The 25,034-nt window shown below is 42.9% G+C and overlaps 1 long non-coding RNA gene across 1 annotated transcript; it reads left to right on the forward strand.

Annotated features, from left to right (window-relative positions):
• Nucleotides 1-1,269: 1,269 nt before the first annotated feature.
• On the forward strand, nucleotides 1,270-23,717 carry LOC108383572 (uncharacterized). The gene is made up of 3 exons (XR_012121783.1): nucleotides 1,270-1,404; nucleotides 21,784-21,989; nucleotides 22,721-23,717. It is a non-coding gene; the product is annotated as an uncharacterized lncRNA (long non-coding RNA).
• Nucleotides 23,718-25,034: the final 1,317 nt, after the last annotated feature.

Here is a 25,034-nt window from a genome sequence, read left to right on the forward strand (position 1 = left end):
CTCGATTTGCCACCGTCCCATTAGGCAGCTGCCACAAGCCTGTGGGCATGATGCAGGGTGTAGCCAAGGATGCTAGGAAGCCCTTTCTCCTAGCGGCACTGACAGTCGGGGTGGACTAGGCAGAAAATACATGCATGAACTGAAGAGTCAATGACAAAACAGTGGTGTAACCAAACCAAAAAAAACCCAAATCAGTGTAAGTAATGTCACAAAAAAGATCATTTTGTCTCACCGAGTGTCTTTTATGAACCAAGGCCCTGCATGGGTGAGGCCACAGGGTGAGTCACATGTGGACTATTTGGGGGACGCTTCCTCCCACTCCCAATGTTTCCTCCATGTGGAAGGGATACAGCAGGTGTGAAATGGTTGGTATCTCTTCACCCATTCCACCCTTGGAGAGGTCAGGGGGCAGACAGTGAACCAGTTTAGAGAGTGCTGTGTAAGTAGCTCATTTGCAAAGACTCTAATGGGCCATGTTACTTTCAGAAACACCTTTCTGGCTCTCTGGGGTTGCATTACCCACTGGGAAGCCTCCTGGCATGGGCTGAATTGTGTCCCCCCAAATTCATACATTGAAGTCCTGACTCCCAGTACTTTAGAATGTGAGTCCTGTATTTGCTGATAGGACCTTTAAAGAGGTAATTAAGGTTAAATGAGGTCTTTGGGCGTGGGCCCTAATCCACTATGACTAGTGCCCTTATAAGAAGAGATCAGGACACAGATGCACACAGAGGGAAGACCATGTGAAAATACACATAGGACAAGATAGCTATGTGCAAGCCAAGAGGAGAAGCCTTTGAAGAAACCAACCATGCTAACACCTCAGTCTTGGACTTCTGTCCTTCAGAATTGTATGAAAATTAATTTTTGTGCTAAGCAGTGTTTGGTATTTGGTACAGCAGCCCTAACAACCTACTACACTTACTCTAGCTGGGTTAGAATCCATGTCCGGACAAAGCTGTGAGACTTAGACTTCCCTTAATACCATCACTTCCATCATGTGGAAGGTTGCTTTGATTCAGCGTTCTCTGGATTACATTCACAAAGAAGCTAAGAGCTGGGCCTCTATCTGCTGTTCTTTTTGTCCTATTTCTCATTTTGTTCAGATGTTGGGTGAAGAAGGAAGGATACTTGCTACTGGTTTTTCTCAAAAACTCCAGATGATAGAGTTGGGAAAGCCAGTTTAGACTGTGGTAACAAATAACCTCCAAATCTCAGTGGCTTAACAAAACAATCGATTATTCCTTGCTCACATTCTGTTATCAGCTTGCCTAGGTGGAACTTGGATTTTACGTGCCCAACCAGCTCAACGGGCACACTCCACTCATCCTGGTCATTCAGTCACCCAGAGCATCATCGCATTCTGAGGATCCCTGGGCACCACAGTGTGAGGATGCAAACATGGTGAGCTGACCCTGACTCTTAACCATCCGTCCAAAAATAACACACATCACCTCCAATACTATCTCACTGGCTAGAGCAAATCAACAGATCGTGGCTGTCATCACAGGGGGTGGAAAAGTGTAATTCCACCCTGCGGCCAGAAGGAGGCGATATGGAAATATTTGTGAGCAGCCCTAATGACTGCCATATGGACTATCATTCCCACTCCCGAGGAGGGTACAGGAGGAGGAGGAGGAATTGTGCCCAGATTGTCATTTCTGAGTGAGAAAACTGACCTACCTGTGTGTGTACATGACCCTTCTGAAGGTCCTCAGTTGGGCAAGTTACTCCCCTAAGAAGTGAGGCTTTAGAAAGGGGAACTGCAGCCGTACCTCCGCTCATTCGGTTAACAAGTATTTGTCAAGCACGTGATAGGCCAGGCACAGGCACTATCCTGAACCTTTAAGGATTTGGGGGATCCCCGACCTCCTACCCCCTAAGTGCCAGTAGGATCCCCTAATCATCATGGAAACAAAAATATTTCAATAAATTTCCAGTCTAAAGCAGGGTAGAATTATGGCAGAAGTGTCTTTTGTGCTAACTTTTCATGATAGAGAAAAACATACCATTTGGGGGGAGAAATATTCATTTTATAGTGAGCTTGGTGCGGAGGAGAATTTGGGACAAAGGAAAGCAATACGTTTCCATCTCGAGGATCCAAAAATGAGTCGTGGAATATCCATGGAATGGTCATCACCACAGCTGGTAGGAACCTCAGAGAACTGCACCGTCAAATCCTTTATTTTACAGAGGACTGGGACCTGATTTCTGTAGAGACTTTTTTTTTATCGTGACTTCAGGAGGGGAATGAAAAAGTGCCCTCTCTTTTTCTTTATTCTGATCACATAGTCCTCCTTCCAGCACTGCCCCCACTCCTGTACTGTACCTGCCTATACAAGACTTCGGGTTTGGATGGGTGGGGGCATGGGAGAGTGAGGGGAACAGCAGATTAAGAGAGAATATGGTGGCTGCCTTCTAGATGTGGCAAAGGGGAATTCAAACCACCGAAGGGCAAACCTGCAGTACAGTGGACCTCCGCATGGCCCGTCCACGCACCCGGAGGACAATCAGGCGATTCGGAAAGCACCTGTGAGTGCTGTTGAGGAGGAATTCAATGTGATCTCAAGCAGTATGATTACTCCTGTTCATATTTATAGTGTAGTTTCTAAAACAAGAAGCCTAAGGGGTCAGCAGAACTATGGAGAAAGAAGGCAGGAAACTGACTTGTAAGCACCATCAAACCTCGTTGGGTTTTCTCTTCCTCTTTCAGACTGACAACATGGTTTTTAAAAGGATGAGAAAGCACTTAGTTTGCGTTAGCGGTTAGGTATTCCAGATGGTAGATCACCTGCTTCCAGATTTCAGCTGAGACTTGAGAATTTGTTTCATCTAAGTCCTTAAGCTAGTTTCAAGCCTTGGTCCCCGAAGCAAATGGAAGGTTATAAAAATAACCTCCTGGTACAACTCCCAGGCTAAAAGACATATGCTACAAACCTAAGCTATTTTCATAGCTTCTACTTCGGGGCTGCCCCAGAATTTTCAGAAATGGCTGAGTTGATCGGAAGGATCCTGGAGATTCATTAGGAGCAGAGTACTGATTTCCCTGCAGTATCTCGGGCGGATGTTAGCGGATCACGGGAAGGGTTTGTGGGATGGTTGCCAACAACACCAGGATGCAGGGAGTCAGTGCAGAAGTCGGTGCCTGCTGATGTGAGAATGCTCACCTCCACAGGGACAGGCCTGGGGCTCCGTGGACGGGTGCAGCGGGGAACACCACCCCTCCCTCTGCCACCCTCAGCAAGTGGGCACACACTTGCTCTGAGGAAGGAAGTCAAGTAGATGTTTCCATGTTCCTTTGGGTGACAAGTCTTCGTGTCCCACATGCAGCTCTAATATGTATGTGGACATAGATCATTTCACCTGAGGACATTTTGTTCTAATTTTGGCGACCTCAAAACACCAGTTGGTGGAGATTCCTTCATTTCCTTTGGTCTAGGAAGTAGAAGATAAGAGATGAATACCCAAAACCTATCACAAACTCTGACAGCTAGGAGTGAGACATACAATTCCTCTCCCTTAGTTCTATGCTGCAATAATTAGCAGAAAGAGAAAAATCAGTCTTCATGAGACAGGAGTCTGCCTTTGGAGCAGCCTAGTTCCCAAAGCCTTCCCTGGGGGTCCTGCCAGTTTTCCAAATTAGGAGCCAGTATGGTATTGTGCTCCCAGCACAGAGATGAGCGTCAGTTCCAGCTCTGCCACTTAAAAGCCCCATGACCTTGGGTAGGTTCCTTTAGCCTTTTTCCCTCATCTGAAAATGAGAATAAGGACCTTTGCTTATTTGACAGAGTTGCTATGGGTTAACACGAAATGATATTATATAAGTACTGCTTGCCCTAGATTCCATAAGGCTTTGCTACCAATAGGGACTGTGCAAATAAGCAGATTCTCCTGCTCACATGTGGATCTGAACCTCAGCCCTGGGCTAGGGTTCAGGAAGCAGGGTGGGTGGCAAGGTTTGCGTGGGACTGGCCAGGGAGCTGCATCTAAGGGAGGGCTGAAGCACAAGTCCAGGACCTGAGTCCAGGCAGAAGATCAACTCCAGGGGGCTTGGAGGGAGGTAGGATGCAGTGATGAGGCAGTGGGTTGGAAAAGAAATCCATCCAGTCTGAGCAGATAGGCTCCCAGTGATGGGTGGGAGGTTAGCCCTGTAGACTAGTCCCTGAGGCCCCAAAACACAGCATGAAGACTTTTCATAGAGCATCTGCAGACTGGATTCCAGTGAAGAGGGCGTTCTGGAGGACACTGAGTCAGCGTGAACAGTGACACAGGCTCTGTTGTTTGCACTTGCTCCCCTGTCCATCTGCGGGAAGAGGATGAAAGTTTTCAGACAATGTGTCCCTGGATAGGGCCAAGGTTCTTGCCATCTTGTTAGAGAAGTCCAAGGGTACTGTCAAGAGCCAACTCAAGAAAACCTCATGAGGACTCTGACCCACCCATGTCACTGGGTTCTGGTCCCATCCAGCTTCACACCTTTGTGACTCAGGCCCAGAATGAGACTGTGGCGTGTTTGCCCTATTTACCAGAACCTCTGCTGTGAAAAGAAAAGCACCACCCACCTGGAGAACTGCACAGGTAACGCACTGCCTGACCCACCCATCCCAGCAGCTCAGAGTTACTGATTACGGGACAAAGGGAGAAGAGCTCAGCAGACATGCATGCCCGGGGCTTGTAACCAGAGGAGGGCTACCTGTGCTCCTGATTTACGTTGTTTCCTTACTCAGAGACCTTGCTTGTTTTCAGGGCATACGGCTCTTGAGCCTTTAAAAAGACAACAACTCCAAGGATATCCACTAATGCATTAGTACCAAGAACAAAGTGGACGCTTGACTTTAGTCCAGTGCCTCCCTCATCCCCCAGGCAGCTGGGAGTCTACTTAATTATTTCTGGTGCTGACAGTGATAGTGCGTTTTGTAAAGCAGAAATGAGTCTTCACTGACCCATCTTTCATGATTGGACAGTTCCAAAACCATATGCCTGTCTTGACCTGAATGAGAGTTCCCCAGTTAGGGGCCCATGGGTGCAGGCAGACAGAAGACGCCATTCCCTCTGGTTCCACAGCTCCCCAGCCCTTCCTGCAGGACATGCCCTCTTTCCCTTCTCCACCCTGCTCTGGGTGGCCAGCACCAATGGGCTTCCCTGCCCTCTGGCTTCCTGTTGGGTTCAGCCAATGGGAGACACCAGCAGGAGATGGAAGAGGAGAGAATTAAGTCAGGGCGTTTTTTTCCCCCAGCATCCTCCTCATCAGGTTACCTTGGGCTGGCCACAGCCCTCTAAAGCTTCCCTTCTCTCCCCAGCCTTTTCAGGTTCCATGTTCAAGGAAATACACTTTCTCCTTGCCTAGGACTGATGGCAGAGTCTTAGTATTTCTAGTTCCTGGGGAATTCGCTGTCTTCTGTGGTTTCCCCTGCCTAATTTTTATTGAAAGTCCATTTATTTGACCCCTCCTGATTCTAATGCCCACACCATCCCTTAACCTTGTGAACTTTTAGAAGAGGAAAAAATTAGCAATTTACTGAAAATGTTATGAGATTCTAAGGAGAGAGGCAGTCCAACCCCTTCCTTGTTACTTCACCCTCTCTCCTCCGGAAGCTTGCTGCTGGCTTACTGATGTTGCCACCAGGCGTCAGCCCACCCAGTCCTCTGGGTCTTGGATATGGGCCCGGGCAGGCCTGCAGAGTTGCTGCCCCCAGACTCTGTGCCGAGGCATGAGATCACCAGGCTTACTTGGGGCAAACGAAAGAAGTGCAGCCAGGCAGAGGGCCTGAGCTGTGTTGACCAGGGAAGCAAAAATCAAAAGTAGAGCTCAACATCAGGCATCAAATCTGCAAGACAAGATCAAGCATCAACAGGGAGGTGAATCATCAGGGCAGAAGCGAGGAAGAGCAGAATTCAAGGCAGCTTGAAACAAGTTGATCAGAATAGAGGTCATGAAATGTGTGCAGGGGTCTGAGGCCCATTGCTACTTGATGGAGAGAAACTCTGAAGTAGGTGGGTGGAAGGAGACAGTTCATAAACCAGTGCATTTAATAAAAGCCAGCATCAATATCTCTCACCCATGGTGGGGCTTGGGATTTTGTCAGGCTTCCAGTCCCAGGATTTGGTAGTGTGACCACAAGCCCTCAGCTCCCAGGTAATTCGTCTGGTTGCTGAGTAGACCAAGGGCTCCTCTGTGGCAAGGGGGAACCCTGATGTCCAAATCTCAGCTCTCCAGTCCCTAGTGGGCCCAGGCCATAGGATGGTCTTCTATTTAAACACCCTCACTAATCCTGAGCTCTTGCACTACTTAGTTTACAGCTACCCAGGCCAGCTTCGGTAAGGCCCTGCTCTGCTACCTGCCTCCCCCTCTCCCTGGACACAGGATTTGCTTTGGTGACCCCACTTTTGGAAAATGTCTTTCAGAATAATCTCAGGTGGGGAGTCCTGGGCCCCATCTCTCTGACACCTGAGTAAAGAACAGGGATTTACTTCAACTTCCTCCCCCTTCCGTTGTGCATTATTCAAATTAACAGACCCAGAATTTGGATAAAATCATTACATCGTAATCTGCAAGTCCTCTGTATCCTCTGGAGGTTGGTCTTTTACAGTAGGGTTAGTATCCCACTCCACATGGGGTTTATGGGGTGGATTTCTCCCTAGTCTCCTCCAGCCCTGTGTTGCTAAAAATGTAGGATGCCTTGGGCCCAAGCCCATGCAGGTGAAAGTAATTTATAGCCTCCTTCCATCTACTTCTGTAAGGCTCTCCAAGCCTCCTGAGAGCTATATGGGAAGTTTTAAATATTTCATGGGGACTAAAATGAGTAATGTTGTAGCTCCTGGGGTTCCTTCTCAGTGGGGTCCAGCTATCCCAGGCGGGGAGAACAGGGAGGATATCAACTTGCATTCCATTTTAACTGCTCTCCATACTCCAGTGCCTAGAGAGTTGGCCAGCAGCTATTCTCTTCCCTTAACATGCATAGAAATTCTAGAATGTCTATTGTTCTGCTTACTCAACAGATATTTTTACAGGACCCAGGAGCAAAGTCCACAGGATGGGTAACACTCACACACCATACCCAAAGAGGCCTGCAAGAAATCTCTTGAAAAGAGAAAATTGTCCCAGGAGTATGGCATGTATAGATCTGCATCTGTCTGGTCCATGGAATACCACAGCAGGCTCTGAGGTTACCTTCCCGTTGTGGCCACCCCTTGGGCAAGTTCTCATGGCTCCCAAATCCACACAACCTATTGTGACAGAGTGTGAGGAATGGTCAATGGGTCAGCCCTAGTTGGACACATACCTCTTTTCCTGCTCACTCGGTTATGTAGAAATAGGCTCCCTGGTAACGTCTGTCATTCAGTACATTACCTCTACCAAGAAATGGGAGCCTGTCAACAAACATAGATGTGCAATAACTTTATATGTATGTATTCCTTCCCCCCCAGGATAGGTAAGAATCTTATTTTTCTTTCCAAGTTAGGTAGGAATCTTATTTTTATTTACTTCATCAAGAGACACATTTGCTATGTTATACAATACACATATAGCAGGAAATAGAAAATTTCTGGATGGTGATAGTGGAGTCAAAACTTACCTTTTGGTAGCGTCCACTTTCCAAATATCATTGGTCTGCTTACTGGAGCCATTCAGAGAACGCTTTCTCTCACAGAACAGCCTTTGCTATTAAAAAAAAATAATGCTTTTTGTTTCCCTTCTGCTTATAGACATCATAATTGCTTTCGAAACATTTAAAAACAGCAATCATGTGGACTTTAGGGTAAGACAGGCCAGAATTGAATCTGGAGCCCCTGAAGCCCATTCACTTTCCTTTAATTGTCTTTAAAACTGGGATAACAACCCGAAAGGCATAAGGCTGGTGAGAGGAGCTAACACGGGTAACTGGTCCTGAGGAAGACTCGGTGATCATCTGGTGAATTTAAACGAGTGAACCAGATCTTAATCCCAGTGCTTTGTTTTCACTATGATGAGTTGCTACCAAACCCGATCAAATTGACAGAAAGTGCTTTTTGGTTACTTATCCCTCCAACTATAATTTTTTCTCTTTAAAAAGTATAACAACACATCTGGGATCTATTAAATGGTGGTATACATTTCAGTATATGTTTCCGCTAATGCCTTAGTAAACAGAAACCACATGAATGTTGACTGCTCAAATACAGTAGCAGCTAGTCTGCCTTGAGCGAGGCTCAATATAAAATTAAACATTGCAGGATTACAAAAAAATGGGCCTATCAAAAGTAGAATTCTAGTCCAGTTGCATCTGAATCAGTTTTCACAGTTAATGCTTTAAACCATTTCCTATTGTTTGGAATTCAGAAAGTTTTTAAAAGTCTATGGTATCCTTATTTATATCAAAGGCAAGTGTACCAGTTAGGAATACTTCTGGATGTCAATTTCAGTCTACTTAACTAATGTGGGTTAAACAAATGGAAGAGTATTTTGTCATTATTTTCATATTTTCTCAAATAGAAACCTTCGTTCAGGGCAATATCTCTGTGATTCATTTGGTCTTTTCCTCATGGTTGTAAGATGGCTGCCTTAGCTCCAGATATCAAGACCACCTTCAGTTAAAGAGCTAAGAGTCATGAGGTAGGACTGGCCACATGCCACTGTGTCCTTATACCCAAAAAAATAAGACATTATGCAGGAGCACAGAAGAGACTTACATCTCATGGCCAGCGTTGTGTCACAGGGCCACCACCTGCAAGGGAGACTGGAAAACTGAGGTTTTTACCTATGCCAGTCTCTGTAGTGGTGGCAGACAAGATAGACAGAGATGGAGATTAGCCAGTCCCTACTGTCAGTCATTCTGAACCTTTTAAACATGTTCACGGACTGAAGCTTACTGCAAATCTCCCTAAATTAACTCTAAAAATAAATAAATAAATAAAAACAGCAGAGGTATCAGGCTACAGAACAAAGGAAAACATAGGAATCAGACTCACCAAAGTTTAGGTGCTGGCTCTGTGGGATGGCTCTAGACAAGTCACTTCTCTTTGAACATCTATTTCCCAACCTATAACAATACTGTGTCCTAGGGTTACTGTAAAGATCAAATGAAAGAATATGAAAGCAGTTTTTATGCTGATTATTCCTTGGCACATGTGCATTATTATGGTAAAGATAATAGTGGTAAACAAGTAAAAGAGGAACGTGAGAGCCTGTTCTGTACTATACAGACTAGTCAGACCCACAGGTCTAAGATAACTCAGGTTCTTTTTTTCTTTCCTTCCATCATGCAAGTCATTATTTCACAGCCCACACCCCAAAGCTGTGACCTCCCTGTGTCATGTTCAATGTCACATCTCCAGTGCCTAGTGCACAGTGGAAGGTGCTCAGGGAATGTTTAGTGAAAGAATGAGTTCCCCCAGAAGCATGGACCAGTTGGAAAAAGAAGTTGTTATTCAATCAAACGTGTTAGGAAAAGACAAAGTTTCTCAGAAAATTATTCAACAGCTATTTAAAAATAAATAGGCGAGGAATTCTGAGAAGTGATGGCAGTGGAAGTATAGTTTCCAGATCTTCTCAAGTTTCTACAAAGCTGCTAGATAAAAGAACAAAAACCCATGGTCTGCATTTACAAAAAAAAAAAACCCTAGGTGTTTTTCAAACATGAAAATACAGTGGATGATGGAAAAACACCCATAGAACCTCAAGATCTGCAGTGTGTCAACAGATCTGCTGGAAAAGGAAAGGAACAAGAAAATGACTGAAAGACATGAGAACAGGAGAACCCTGAATAGCCAATGGGTATTCACTGAGAAGCACAGACACATAATTTGGGAAGAGCAGCTGAAATAGACATTCCAGAAGGATTTTGCCCACTGGGATAAGGGCTCAGATTAAGAGAGTCACAGTAAGAACTGAAAACACTGGGTCAGTCTAGCCCCTATGGAATCTGGAAACTAACAGTCATTTCTCCCTTTTAGGACAAGCCCAATGCTAAGAAAAATATGATGGGAGTGGAATCAAATTTAGAAGATCAGAGACAATAGTGATGAAGAAAGAAAGGCTCAGATAAAAGTAGAGAAAGGCGGGGTAAACACAGGAAATTTTAGAAAGAAACTGAAATTTTTAATATAACCTGAAAACTAGAGGAGAAAGCTCTGTGAGGTTAAAAATGTTATCTGAAGAAAGTCACCTTCTTTTATAAATCAGAGGTATATTTCAAACTATGGAGATCAAGGTCCATGAAAAGTTTTTTTAAGAAAAAGAAAATTAAGCCATATGTAATATCCCTATGGAATGAAGGTATGCCAGAAATACATGTCATCTGTAAAACAGATCAAAACTGTAACCTATTATTTCAAAATGAGTAAAAGACATTAAGAAAATGATATAAGAGATGAAAGAACAAAATACATCATAATTAGAAAACACCCTCAGAACCAGAACTGAAGAAATACTTCAAAATAAAGAACACATTTTGAAATGAGGACTAAACTATAAGGAACACAGAACACATAAACACAGCAAATGACGCTTTCAAGGAAATAGAAGGTGAAATCTTTTTAAACCAAAAATAAATAAAGAGCTGAGAAGTGTTCAAGAGAACAATTCTGACAAATATTGAAGACAGGTAAAGGAGACCCAATATATGAATGACCAGAGTTCCCTAAGGAAACAAAAACAAGGTAATAGAACGAATTCTAGAAACTCTAATTCAATAAAACTTTCCTGATATTAAATAACATTTGAACCTTCATATTTAAAGAGCATTTTATATGCCTGAGAATATTAACATAGGCTGAGCAATAACAAAACATTTTACTAGATTTAAAAGACAAGGAAAAAAAATCACTTGGGCATCCAGGGAAAAACAGCTAGTCACTTATCAAGGAAAGAAAATTAGACTACCTTCAGACTTTTGGGCCACATTTTACAGCAGAATAAAGTAGAATAACATATTTTAAATGGTAAGTCTAAATTTAACTCTATTTACAATTAAATGTAAATGGTCTAAAAAAGTTATTTCTCTAAGTTTGCCTTTCTCAGTATCCCTGGAAACCTTCACCTCCCCTCGCCTTGTTGCATTCAAACTCTGCCACGTCATGGCCCAGGGTCTTGGATGGGAGTGAGCTTCCTGTCCATTCCAATGGCAGCACACGTCTGCTTTGTATCCATGCAGGATCCTGGGCTTGAATGTTTTCTCGCCGTTTCTCCAGCAGCAGAAGGGTTTTCCTAATTTCAGTGTAGCATGTGAGGGTATGTATTGCCAACCTTTGCACTAAAGTGGGGGAGCAGGACTCCCGGGAGATTCTTCTGCTTGTCTCACAGTAGTATCTGATCACCATCCTGCACAACGGCAAACCCAGAATGTAGATAGGCTACTCCAAGAAATCATGCTCCACCTTTAAATCTGACAGAGCCTCCTCACCCTCACTCTGTAGGGAGACTCTCACATCTCTTTTCAGGTCCCTGATCTTTCTCATAAGTACTCTGTGGAGGCCCATGAAAAATAACTGTTGAGTACACAGGGGCTCCTACGTCTGTGACTTTGACACTGCCATTCTAACCCACACTGGACATTTAAGAAGTTGTTCAAATTTTAGTTGTTTTTACCCCTGTTTGTGGCTACCACCCCTTCATCCCACATTCTGGCAAAGGTAAAACATATTGCATGTCCCGTATCTTCTCAGAGGGGTTTATCAATCTTTGGAATTGAGTTTATCTGGTATGTTAAGATCTCGGATCTCTGATGGACTAAAAGGAATAAGCTTTTGTAGATTATAAGGCTTTTTGTTGTTTTTGTGAGGGTCGGAGTGATGTTCTCTCATAACTTTCTATATCATAAGTGAAAGTAAAGTTCCAATTTTTAAAAAACTTAGTTTTCATTTGGCGGTACAATATTAGTATTGTTATTCTGACTATTGGGTAATTATGTAATGTGAGAAAGAAAATGAGTAATGATGGGATTCTCGCATTCATTATGTCCTTGAGAATCAAGGTTTTTGGTATTAAAGAAAGATATATGTATGATATGGAAGGAACTAAAGAAAAATCCTGTAACTCTGAATTTGAATTGGACACTATTATGAATTTATGAGATATTCTATATTTAATTACATATTTTCTAATTCCCAAAATGTCTAGAAACATGACTAATCTAGTTGCAGTAAACATTTGTAGTGCCCAAATTGTGACCTTCAAATATCATTTCCTACTATAAGAAACCAGGGTTTCTTGGAGAAGTAGCTGATTTCAAGTTTGGGGTAGGAACTATGCAAGATGAGCCTAGAACATCTCATCCTCCCAAATAGAAAAGATACTATCAAAGACTAATAGGATCATGTCAAAAGGACTCAGCTACCAATCTTAAAGGGTTTTCATGGGCCTAAAATGGGACAGCTTGAGTTTGAAAAAAGGTAATACAGTGTATCCAAACTCATTAAATACATTTACATTCATGAGTTCATAATGACATATTTTTTTAAAAGTTGAATTTCTCACTTTCAGAGGGTCATAGAGAACCAATTCATTATCTTGAAAACAGGAAGGAATCAAGCATTTGTCCTAATTTTCATGTATGAACTATGCAACTGGGTAACCAAATAGTAGATGAGAAAAGCGTCTTTTTATAAATCATTCCAACTACAAAATAAAGTGAAGTGTAGAATTAGAATGTCACCATTTTTCAATTTCCAATGAATTACTGTGTCTAGGCAATGAGCCCCAGTGGCTGTTGACATCATAAAAAATAGAGACAACCAGACATACACTATCTAACGAAATAACATGCCACTTCCTACAGTCTTGCCAAAATGACTGAGGCAACGTTTTATTGGTCTCTGGACCCAGCTTCTGATTTGCAGATAACATAGAGGAGAGAGAAACATGTTGAACAGCACCAGGAGTACACAATCAGCAGAATCCAGACAATTCCACATGTCAAACCACCACGGCTCTCTAACAGATAAATTATAAGCAAAAGCAAGGGATGGAGAGAAAACCAAGAGATTAAAAGAAAATTCAAAACGTATCCATTTTTTTAGAATGTGTGAGAATGAACCGTAGTGCTAAGAATGTACACTTGGGTAACAAAATCATAAGAAACAGGGAAGCGATTAGTCTAAAAGTCAAGATAGTGGTTATTTTTGGAGAGGGGAAGGGGACACGTGTGAAGGGCTTCTGGAGTATCTGGAAAATTTCTATTTCTGAGTCTGAGTGAGTGTTAGCCTTATAGTTCACTAAGCTATATGTTTGTTTTGTGTGATTTCCTGCATGTGTATTTTATTTTACAATACGTTTTTAAAAAACCTGATTAACTTCAGAACATGCTCTTGATCTCATCCCCCAAACAGTAAATTGCATATATATCTGTGTGTAAAAATAAAATACACTATACATTTTTTAAAAAGAATGAATAGGCAGGAAACATATATTTAAGAATATGTTTTAGATCAAGTTGTATTTCCTAAATGCCTTTAATAAGACCCATTTCACAAAATCCTTTCCTTCCTTAAAAAATCCTTTTGGAAGATTCTGTGCACTTTTTTTCTACACTTGCCAAGCTAAATAGCTAGAAAGTATTTCCTTTTCAAAGTCCAAGGAACCTACAATCCTCTATATAATAAAAAGAAGATACATTAATGTTTCCATCCCCCACCCTTTCCCTCCATTTCAGAGGGGGAAAAATATATGTACAGAAACATGTATACCCACATATTTATGAAAGAAATGTGAATGCTATAATGCAAATATAGAAGTGGCATTCAAAAGAGAAACCTTCTCCATTAAAAAGATAAATATCTTTCTCTGCAAGAGTTAGGGGGAAACAGTCCCATCCCAAGTTTAAAGGCAATTTTATTTGCCATCTGAGCTACAATTTGAAAGCCAAAATGTGAGCCTGATATGGGAATTTTAGCAGCAACTGAAATTGCTGACATTTGAAAGGGGATTCCAGGCCTTCCTAAATCTTTTGAAGTTCAATTTTTCTTTGTTTTCAGATATCTTGACATAATCGGTCTATTGATGCCTTGTGCTGTCTTGTGAATGAGGGCATTTGCTCACAATTCCATGTCAGGGCAGGAGACAAGGAGAGGTTCAGATTCTTTTGACACCAGGGCGGCTGGTCAGGAAGTTCTCAAATATGCAGCAATGTGAACTTTTAGCTGAACTGTTGCCCAGTGGGACACCCGTCTGTTCAATCCCCATCGGTTCAGGTCTTCAAAGGCTGGGGGCATCTGTGCCCAGTGACCTGCATGGCTGGCCTGACACATCTCTTTCCCATGGGGTGGTGGGGGTGAGAGACCAGATTGAAATAACTTACCCTCAGTTCTCAATTTGAGCCAGAGCATATGTAAGACCCAACAAGATAGACAAATTTACCCCAGTTGCATTGGTCACTTAGGGAGCATTGGTTTGACCTGCTTGGTCTCCACATTTTGGGTTGGGTTAGGACCGATTATCATAGTAATGCTGGCACACACTTACATGGGTGTGAACATTATCCTTGTTTAATCATTACAACAACCATAAGGTAAGTGGTATTATCATTTTTATAGAGGAAGGGAGGCACTGAGTGAATTCACCCAAGATCACATATTTGGTTGCAGAGCTGGGATTTGAACTCAGGCTGCTCTGGTTCCCCTATCTGTTCCTTAACCATGATGCTACAGTGCCTATGGCTGAGGGGAACACACAGTCATAGACATAGCTGTTTAGAGTACTGTCGATAATAGCTACCATTTTTTGAGTTTTTCTATGTATCAGGCAATATGCTAAACTTTACAAGTGCTTCATTAATTGTATGCAGATAAGTGATAGATATAAAGATATGGATAGATAGGTATGGACATAGCCACGAAAGCTTAACAATTAAGAGCTAGTCTCCAGTCAGACTACCTAAATTTAATCCCAGCTCCACAGTTTACCAGCTGCGTGACCTTGAGCAAATGATTAAATACCCCTAGGCCTCATCCAAAATATCCCCCTCATAGGGCTACTGTGAGAATTAAATGAATAATGTATGTAAAGCACATGATACAGTTTCTGGACAGACTAAATGCCCAATAATTAGTATTTTATTATAGATTATATATATAATATCAGATATGATATATATTAATTATTCTTTAATATTATTAGTAGTATTTTACATATACATAGATGGTCTATTTCTCAAGCAATTCAGAAAGCTTGGTAAAGAGGAATAACATTCTTCAAAATTTGTCAGGGTCAAAGATTTCACGTAAAACATATTTATGCTGACCTTGCTCACAGAGAGATCAGTATTTGAGATATAAACCACCAAAGCAGAATGAGGGGGCTACAGCTAAAAATTAGTGTTAGGATTATAGACCACCCACACTGCTCAGAAGCACTGTTCTGGGCAAGGCAGGCCCCCAGCACTCTAGACAGAGGGCAGGTAACATTCAGCCCTCATTGCCATAGCAAGTGCCATCCATTCGAGGATGCATGAAGACCAGGGGATCAGATCACACTCTCCATTTCACCGATCTTTCATCACCTGGACTCTGGGCCATCTAAGGCCAAGTCTGTTTCTGTCGTTACAGGCCCTGCACAAGCATCTAGTATCCAAATCCCACTTGATGTTTGCACAATACATCCCTATGCAAAGTAGATCTGATGGAATGGATATAAGTGCAGGTAAAGCATATTGAGCAGGTACTTTGAACTGGGCTCGGTGTGTGTTAAAAACTGTAGAAGCACTGTCTCTTTTGATCCTCATTGCTCGGACTCTCCTCAGGTCCCAAATCCATATATGCTGAATGGCAGAAGTGTCCTCAAGCCCAGAGCCAGCCATTTCTAAGGCTCTTGCAGGAAATCCTGCATTCTAAGTTGTCCTCATTCTTCTCTAAACTACTGTTCACTATCTCTGCCTTTACTGTCATCCACACTCTACTTAAGGAAAGTTTCCAAAGAAGTTCCTTCTCTGGGGATTGATTACTGGAAAATAGCTTATATGTCCATTTTTTCCCTCTGAGCACCCATAGCACTTAATTCACAGCTTCAATATAACAGCACACTGAATAGTCTTTTTCCCTTAGTAGACAATGACACTTTTCTGTCTATTCATCTTTCTGGCCCTAGTACTTAGCACAGTGCCCGACATATGTCACGATCTTCATAAATATTTGCAGAGAGAATACACATTGGATGAATGGTTAGATGCACATATGAAGACATGTCTCAAGTGACCTCACTCTCTTTAACTGAGAAGTCACTACTAAGCCCCCTGTTGTTGATGACCAACAAGTGATTCAGTGAGTATAGTACTTAGCATAATATCTGATATAGAGTTGAGTAAGTTTTACTGAGTGAAAAAATATATGCATAATTCAGGCCTTAAGACAACAAAAATTATCTGAGAGATATATGTAAGCACCATTCTCCTAGTTCTGAAATACGTCAGAAATGAAGCCATATTAGCCAGATGCTAGGGACCTGGACTGCACCCCAAGAGAGGGCCTGAGGTGTGCTGTGCCGGCGTCAGCCTATCCTGAAGTAGCTACAGACCTATGACATTTGCCGTCACCTGCCCTGTCAGGCTGCCATTGACGATCTTGCTCAGAACATGCAGAGCTGGGGTCCTGTCTGGTTTCAATGCTAGTAGTAGTTCTACTGCTGAGAATCTGGTCATTTCTATCTCTTATATTTGGTGAATTATGCAATTATCTTTATTCCTCCCTTCCTTTTATTTGGCTACTAAAAAGTTGGAGTTGGTTTTTAGCCAGTCATAAAAAATGGAAAGGTAATAATTTTTACCTTTAATAGTTTTTGTAATTTACTTTTTCAGTATTAGTCTTGGCTCACTTTCATTTCCTTCTTTCCTTCCTTCCTCCTTCCCTCTTACTCCTTCCTTTCTTCCATACTTCCTCTGTTTCCTTTTTCTTTTACCTCCACTACTAATTTTATATCTTCTCATTTATTTGTGAATGATGGTAAGCCATAAGGGATCATAAATGAAACTGAATTTAAAACAGCTTATGTTATTGTCCACAAAGCAAATGTGTTCAGCAAATATATTTTTATCCAGATACACAGTGATTTTTTACCTCTCCTTGGCGTATTTAGTGTAGCCAGAACTAGAATCTTCGCTGGAAGGAGACAGAATGAAGGTATAAAATATTAAGTAAAATATATTTAACAAGTCAGTTTCTCTCCCTGTGCATCGGGAGGCTGGATTAGCTCTCTTCTGACTCAGGAAAGGTAGTCACCCTTTGTTTGCAGGAGGCAAAAAAAAAAAAAAGGAGGAAAGGAATATGCTGGAAGAGATGAAGGGAGAAGGGAGACAAGGAAAAGGGAAATGGAGACAGAAGGCAGGGGCTCATGCAGGGAGCACGAGGGGAAATGCGGGGCATAAGGAGAAAGGTACAAAAGTACAAAACATGAACTAATGGTTGAGTTTACCTTATTGGCTAAGAACAACACACTTGGACCCTCAGTTGTCTTTGAGAAGCTCTTTGGTGACCAGAAATAAGGGGGGACATCAGAGGTTATATTATCAGAATTTACACTCAAAGCTTTCTGCTAAAAGGTGATGGATCTACCCTATTCAATTTTAATACTGAACTAAGGAGAAAAGTCATAACTAGATTTTAGAACCACCGACTCAGACCTCCAACTCAGAATCCATCTTTTCACCCCACAATTTCCTGCCCTGAGAAATAAAAGCCAAAGTTTTTCTCTTCTAGTTCTCCTTGTGATAAAAATGCAGCCAAGTTTTCTAAAAAGTAATCTTAAATCTTATATTTGTTTTACATTTTTATTAAATTCATTTCTGTCTGACAATAATAGCAAACGAATTCATTGTAAAAAAAAAAAGGCAAGACTGTATTAAAATAATATAAAAATGGCCTTTAACCTATCATGAAATAACCACTGGAAGTATTTTCAATTATTTCCTTCTAACTTATTTTCAGACATACAGGGTGAACACATGCAGCTATATGTATAATCAGTCCTTTATTCTCTTAAAATTTTAACTTAGTATGTCCCTATGTCAAAAAATATCCTTGAAATTTTTATTTTTTAATGTATAAGTTATAGTTATAGAAATGTATTTTCTATTTTATCTGTTATTGAATTTTAGATAGCTTCTAAGGGGTGAAAATTCTGTATTTTCTTTAGTTTCTCTAATTGTAAGGTACTCAAATAATGGGGTTTTGGTGTGAGCATTAATAAGAGAATTGAAAGTCAGGTGGAAATCCAAAAAACAGGAAACACTGTAGGATTAGGATTTAGAGACCAGAATAGGATTCAAGACATCTCTTGTGGTAGCGAATAGGGCTGCTCATCAATACCTATAGTTCTTCTCTCCCAGGGACTTGGTATAGATTGTATTTCTGCACTTTTCTACCTTCTGATTTTAGGCATGGCCATGCAACTTGCTCTGGCCAATGAAATGTGAGAGGAAGTAAAATGTGCCATATTCAGGTGGAAATATTGACTGTGTATGGTTCTTCACACGCTCTTCCTATGCTATAGTGGATGTTTGGGGTGCCCTGACCCATTATCTGTTACCAAGCTACTTCAGCCTCCCTCTGGGGCAGTAAGTGCTGCTTACTGAGTTACAGCTCCCCTCTTCTCCAGAGAATTGCCCTAAATCCCAGAGGGACTCCACAGTCTCTCCACCTTGGGGGACAGCCAGCTATGAATGACCAACTCCATGATGTAATTAATGCTTGTGAGCTCCTTATGGGACCAGGCTGAAGCTAGTCTCCAGCAAAGTCCACATCTTTGCTCAGTTCGCTTTTCCTGCCTAGCCCTGTTCCTCTTACTCCCCTTTCCAAACAGAACTCCCTCAACAAGTCACTATCACAAGAACCCATATCTCGGTCTTGGCTTCTGGTATCCCACCCTAAAACGCCTTCCCAGGTGACATGGGAGCACAGTGGGGGAACCTCAGTTGGAGGACTTTGCCCTCAACGCTGCCCAGAGTAGACTGGACTTTCAGTGTACACATGTAAGTGAAGGTAAGACTTGTGGTGCTAATACATCAACATCTGGGGGAATTATGAGTCTCTTCTGACTAATAGAGTGTTACAGATGGACCTTAATAGCAGGATTCTCTAGATCTTCTTCCTGGACTCATGAACCGATTTGACTCAGCTACACACTCTGTCTCTGCTTCTGTTTGTGTGTCTCACTTCACCCACTGCAAACTAGCTACCTTTTCTTCTTCTCCGCCCTCTCCCTCCTCTTCTATAATCTTAGTATTAGATGCCTTTTAGATCCAGCTTGGGCATGACTCCTTAGGCTTCCTGGTCTACCTCATGGATGCTCTCTATTGCATCAGCTTCAGCTCTATTTCCAACCTAGTTTTCTATGAGTTTGCCAATCCCAGTTCCCAAGAGTGAGAATCTGAATGGCCAACTTCATTCTTGGGCTTCTGGGGAGTCTCTGTCCTGGCTACCTTTGAGTGAAGTCAGCAATAGCCTAGACATGAAGCACATGGTTATTTAGTGTTACCCCAGATTTCCCAGAAATGGAAACATTCTGGTATGGATCTGTGACTTGAAACTGGGCCATAGCTCCAAAAGGAAGAGCTAAATGGTTTTTGGTCTTATACACAAGCAATTTTCTCTTTGGATTACTTCTTTGCCATGGAAGTCACTGTCAAATTGACAGTAGAGTCAGAAGAGACTAGGGACTCCTTTCATACCCGAGGGAATTGCCGTCTCCCGCAAAAGGCCAACTGGGAGCCAGGCATATCGAAACAGAGGCATGTGTCCTGCACAGGCAAAAGAACTCCTCATAGCTCACATGACAAAATGAGCCCAGAGAAGCAATTAGGAATAATGCTCAAGTGTCTGAATTATGCTTAGAGCATCTCTTCGTGGCAGATCGTGCCTGAGAGAGCATTCCAAGATTAGGGACCCTGTCCAGGTGCCTGTTACCAAAGATATCCCTAGCAGTCATGGTCCTGTACATGCACGCACCCATCCATCCATTCAGTCATTCATTAAACAGATAGTTGTTGAGCACCAACCACATGCCAGGTATGATTCTTGTTCCTGTAGACAAATCAAATAGCAAGGCAGATAAAACCACTGCCTTCACGGAGCTTACGTTCTAATTCAGAAGACAGTCAATGAGCAAAGAGGTAAATGATAGGTCAGTTTCTGATGATGACTACACAAAAGAATGAAGCAGGGTAAGGAAACTAAGAGCAGTTGAGTTAGGGGTGGTATTTTAAATAGGATGGTCAGGGAAGACCTTATTGAGAAAGTGATGTGAGCAGGCCTGAGTGAAGCAAGGGAGAGATCCACTGAAAAATCCAGAATAGAAGGATGCAGGCAGATGGTATAAATGCCCTGAAGCAGGAGCATATCTGGAAAAACAATGCAGGGAGAAACATACAAGGAAGAGTGAACAGTTTGAGTGAAGATCCTACGGCAGGAAAGTACTCAACAAATTCAAGCAACCCAAGGTGAGGTCTTCTGAGTGCAGCTCAGAGAGTCAAGCAACAGTGAGCGAGTTGCTCATCTGATAATAGGCAGGGAGAAAGCTTTGCAGACCCCTTTATAGCCCATGCTATGGATTTTATATTTTATCTTACCGGTAATATGTGTCAAAAATTATTTACTATGGTTTAGTTGAGGGTTAATGATGACTTGGAAGGGAAGGAGGGAACTATGGAAATGGAGAGAAGTGTTCAGGGCTAAGGTCCATTTTGGAAGTATGATGGACAGGACATGGTGATTGATTGCAGGTGGGCAGTGAGAGAGGGGAGGTCACAACAATGGCTCTCAGAGGTCTTTAGACAGCTGGTAAGCAGAGATGTCATGTACCAAAAAGGGGAACTGTCAGGGGGAAATAGATTTGGAGAGGGAAGGGACATTAATCAGGTTTAACTTTATTAAATATAATAAAGTACTCTTACTCATATTTGATGACATGTAAACACACTTAGGGAAGTTACTTCATCCGCTCAAGATCACATACTTAGTAAGCAAAGGAGAGTGCTCTCATACCCACATTCACCTGACTGATTTAAAGACCTGTGTTGTTTCCTCTACGATTTTCACACACCTCCTTAAGTGGTAAGAAAAGACCAGAGCACCTTACGGAGCATAATAGAAACAGTGACACAGTGAGGCCAGCCAGAGAAGTGGCCTGAGCACACTCTGCAGGTGCTGAAAGGGCTACACCAGAACCCAGGGCAAACACCCGGATTGTGTGGTCACACTCTGCAAGACGCAGGGACTGGAAGTCAACCACCAGTCACTGCAATTCTGGCCAAAATGGCTTCTTCTTTCTTGGGGGCTAAAAACTGTTAACTTTGAGTAGTGGTCTCCAAATATGGTCTCTGGACCAGCGGCGTCAGCCTCACTTGGGGACTTAGTAGAAATGCAAATTCTCAGGCACCAGCCCAGACCTCTTGACCAGAAACTCTGGGGTTGGGACCCAGCTCTTTGTGTTTTAATGAGCCTTCCAAGAGATACTGATGGATGCTCAAGCTTAAGAGTCACTGAATGAAAGCATCTGGTTACCTGATCTCAGTGTTTGCCTCTAGGCAGTCCTTACCCAAATGTGTTCAGTTTTACCTCAATAGCAGGCTGAGTTTGGACTAACAGGGAAGCTACTGCTACAGCTGGGTGGAAGCTCATTTTTCCCCTTGTCTGATTCTCTTACATAAATCCCCATCTGAAAAGGAAATAGCCCTTTTTTAAAGGGACTGTTGTTTTGTGGCAAAAAGAATGCTTTGCAAATTCTAGGAAGATGGCTTCAGTTATGGACAAGAAGTCTTGAGGGGAGGGGAAACTTTGACTTGACTTTTTTTTTAAGTTGTGTTCCTTTATTTTTCTTTGAAAAAGAAAAAGAAAACATTAACAGAAAACATTTAAAAACCTCAGCTGGCTGAAATCCCTGGAAGAAGAGGAGCCATGTGCGAGCCATTTGCTCAGTCCCCTCAGCTACAGTTGAATAAGCCTAGAAGACAGTGGTCCTCAAGGTCTAGCTTTGAACAGAGAATCTTTGCAGTGTAAATTGTCTTTAAGAAGAAACAGCAAGTGCCTCTTTGGTAAGACTGGTCCTCAAGAACATTCCCCATCCCTGTCTCCTCTGTGATATGTGTGTAACCGCACAGGGCCCCTCAGAGTACCATTCTGGTAACCAAGTGCTTGGGAGCACATGAGGCTTTACTGTCTACAGAGGGCTTGCACATTCTTTATCCAGTTTACTCGACAGCGAGTGGGGTAGATCATATTTTCCCCACTGCACAAACAAGAAAACAGATATACAGAGGAGGAAAGTGGGCTTCTCAGATGAATAAAAATCATGAACAATGTAAATTTTAGATATTCTACCTCACTGAATTCTTAAAGTGAGAGTAAGTCTTGTCTCACCAATGGGTTTCAGGTCCTGGGCAAGTTCGCTCTCGATTCGATGAGACCGCAAAGTGACAATGGAGTATTCTTGGGGTGAAAGGGTTTATGCCTGGCTTTATTCTCATGGTGGCAAGTCAAGCATTAAAATCCCGTCTGCCTCAGGGCAAGTCTGCATGCAGCAAGCTGGTCTCTGCCTCTGGGCCTCCCTGTCCCCGCAGCTCTCTCAGCCTCTCTCAGTCCTAGGCACTGCCACCACCCCAGCCCCTGCAGCCGTGCAGCCCAGAGCCCTGGATGGAGCTCTTCATATAGAGTTAATAGTACCGTATTGCCCACACGTGTGCAGTGGGCCAGCCGACCAGGGTCAGGGGAGAATCCTGGCCACAGGAATGTTCATTTTCTCTACAGTCTTGTTTTCCTTTCACAGATGATGAAACCTTCAAAAACAGAAGCACCTTCCCTAAAGTCACAAAGCAGGAAGTCTGGAAACACTACTCAAACTCAAGGCTTCTAATACCCAGCCCTCTTCTCTGGGACTGAGATAAGGACTTTAAAGCTCTCACAGGTCCAGAAGCTTTCATGGATGTCATACTGATCTCTGGAAAACTGAACATTTCAAAATAATTTTGCTTAGTTAAAATGCAATTGATTCCGACAATGAACCTAGCCAGAAAAACATCACTGGGCAAGTCCTTGCACTAGGAACGTTTGTGATAATCAGTCCAGGATGGGGTTGGACCACTGAGGGGAAGCTTTGCCCAGGGCTCTAAAGCCCCATCGCAGCCTCCGGCCTGCCCTAGCCACAGTGAACACTGTCACACCCGATTTGATGACTCAAAAATTCCACCCACAACACCCTGGAAAGTGTAAGTGAGGTGTTCCCTTTCCTTTTCAGCACAGAGATGTGACCTGTGGCCATCTCTCCCTTTGCACTGTGTGAACCACCAGTGGTATGCAATCAGAGGTGGCTGTTGGGCTTGGGAAGAGGGTTCCTGCCCAGGAGGTGATGCCTTCACCACCTTCGGCAAGTCCGGATCAGCCCACACGTCCAGCAGGCAGGCCTCTTCAAGACAATTTGCTTCACCCAGATTTAGACTGAGATCCTGTGAGATTATCTCAATTACTTTATCTTCCCAGCAGTTTTGACCCACGTGAGTTGCTGGACTATAAGGGAGAGCCTGTCTATCACCTTCTGCTGAGAAATGTGTGATGACACACCCCCACTGCTTTCAGGATGAAGTTCTAAATGGAATGGGAACAAGATATTTCGAATTTTCCAGCAGCAAGAAAATCTGTCACTCAACAGTCATAGATTCTCTTCTTTTCTCCTTCATGATTCATTTGTTTAAATCATGGTTAATTTCCAGATGATGAAACGGGGGTGGGAGGTAATCCACTGAATAAAGCAGCAATGCCCTGGCAGAAACCAAAAATGAAAATGGTTTTTCCTTGCAAGTTCTGGCTTCTTTGGTTACAAGGAATCCAACCTGTGTCAATCATCTTATGCTATCTCTCAGCCTCTGGGACTGGCTCAGAAATGGACCTGCATCCTGAGTCAGGACAATAAGGGAGAGCTACTACGAGAGATGCTACCTTGTCCCCAGGGGCTTGTTGTGTGTGGGTTGGGACAGTCACATTTCTTCGAGCCAGAGGCCAACAACAGGCCGCAGAGAAGGACAAAGCCCAGTAAGTCACGAAGAAATGACCCAAGACTGCACTAGGCCTTATGACGTGACTCCTTCCTTCATGCAACAGTGAGGGCCCCACAGGCAGGAGCTGGGTGTTGCTCACACGTGTCTGGCACAGAGGGCCTGGTACAGCCCCTGGCAGGGAGGAGGGGTCTAGCTCAGGAAGCAGAGGCTAAACAAATAGACAGCAATTGAACATGGGGTTTTCTCAAAGCTTTCAGCTAAATTGTAAGCTTAACCTCATGCAGGAATATATTTCCCAGGCTAAAATGCCGGGACATACAAATGCAATTTTTGAAGAAGAGATTGGTAGCATGTTGAGGAGGAAAGCGGCAGGAAAGGACGGGGGCAGGTAAGTGCAACGGGTCTTAGCTTTGGTGCAGTGCCCCGGCCAGAATCACATGTGTGAGGCTGTCCAAGCCACGGACACAGCGTTCTCTTGTGGGTTTTTACACGCTGAGCCAGTGAGGCACTTGTAAGGAGTCTGGAAGACGCATTAGACCTTTATTAGCTTAAGTACTTTACCAGAGTCTAGATTACATCCAAACCTGGAAGTTTTCAACAGCAAACTTGCAGCAGCTTTCCAAAAGCTTGAGGCTTGCTTTTCCTTCAGTCAAAAGGGGGGATGTGCCAGTTAAAGCTGAGAACCAGAAAATAACCATGTAGATTTTGAAACTCATATTGGATGAGATTTTTCATGCCTTTCTGTTATGCAGACATCCAGCAGTGCTGTAGAAATAGGTCAAATCCAACCCACAGGCTCTGGCTCTTTCTGAATTAGTGTGGCTGCCTTATCTTAAAGGAACTTCAAGGTCCAGCTGAAAACAACACTGGGCTAGATTTAACTTGAGCACTAATTGAACTTGGCTAAGATGCTTGACCATTCTGGGCCTACAGCCTCTCATCTGTAAAGGGAAATGTGGAGCTAGACCAATACTGAGTTTCTCTGTATCAAGAAAGATCATGGCATAAAATGAAAAGTCCAGACAGTATTTAGAGAAAAAAGAACGTGGGATCTGGGGATAGCTGAGGGTTCAATTTCCAGCTCTTCCA

The sequence above is a fragment of the Manis javanica genome, chromosome 10 (assembly GCF_040802235.1).
Source record: "Manis javanica isolate MJ-LG chromosome 10, MJ_LKY, whole genome shotgun sequence".
NCBI lineage: Eukaryota > Metazoa > Chordata > Mammalia > Pholidota > Manidae > Manis > Manis javanica.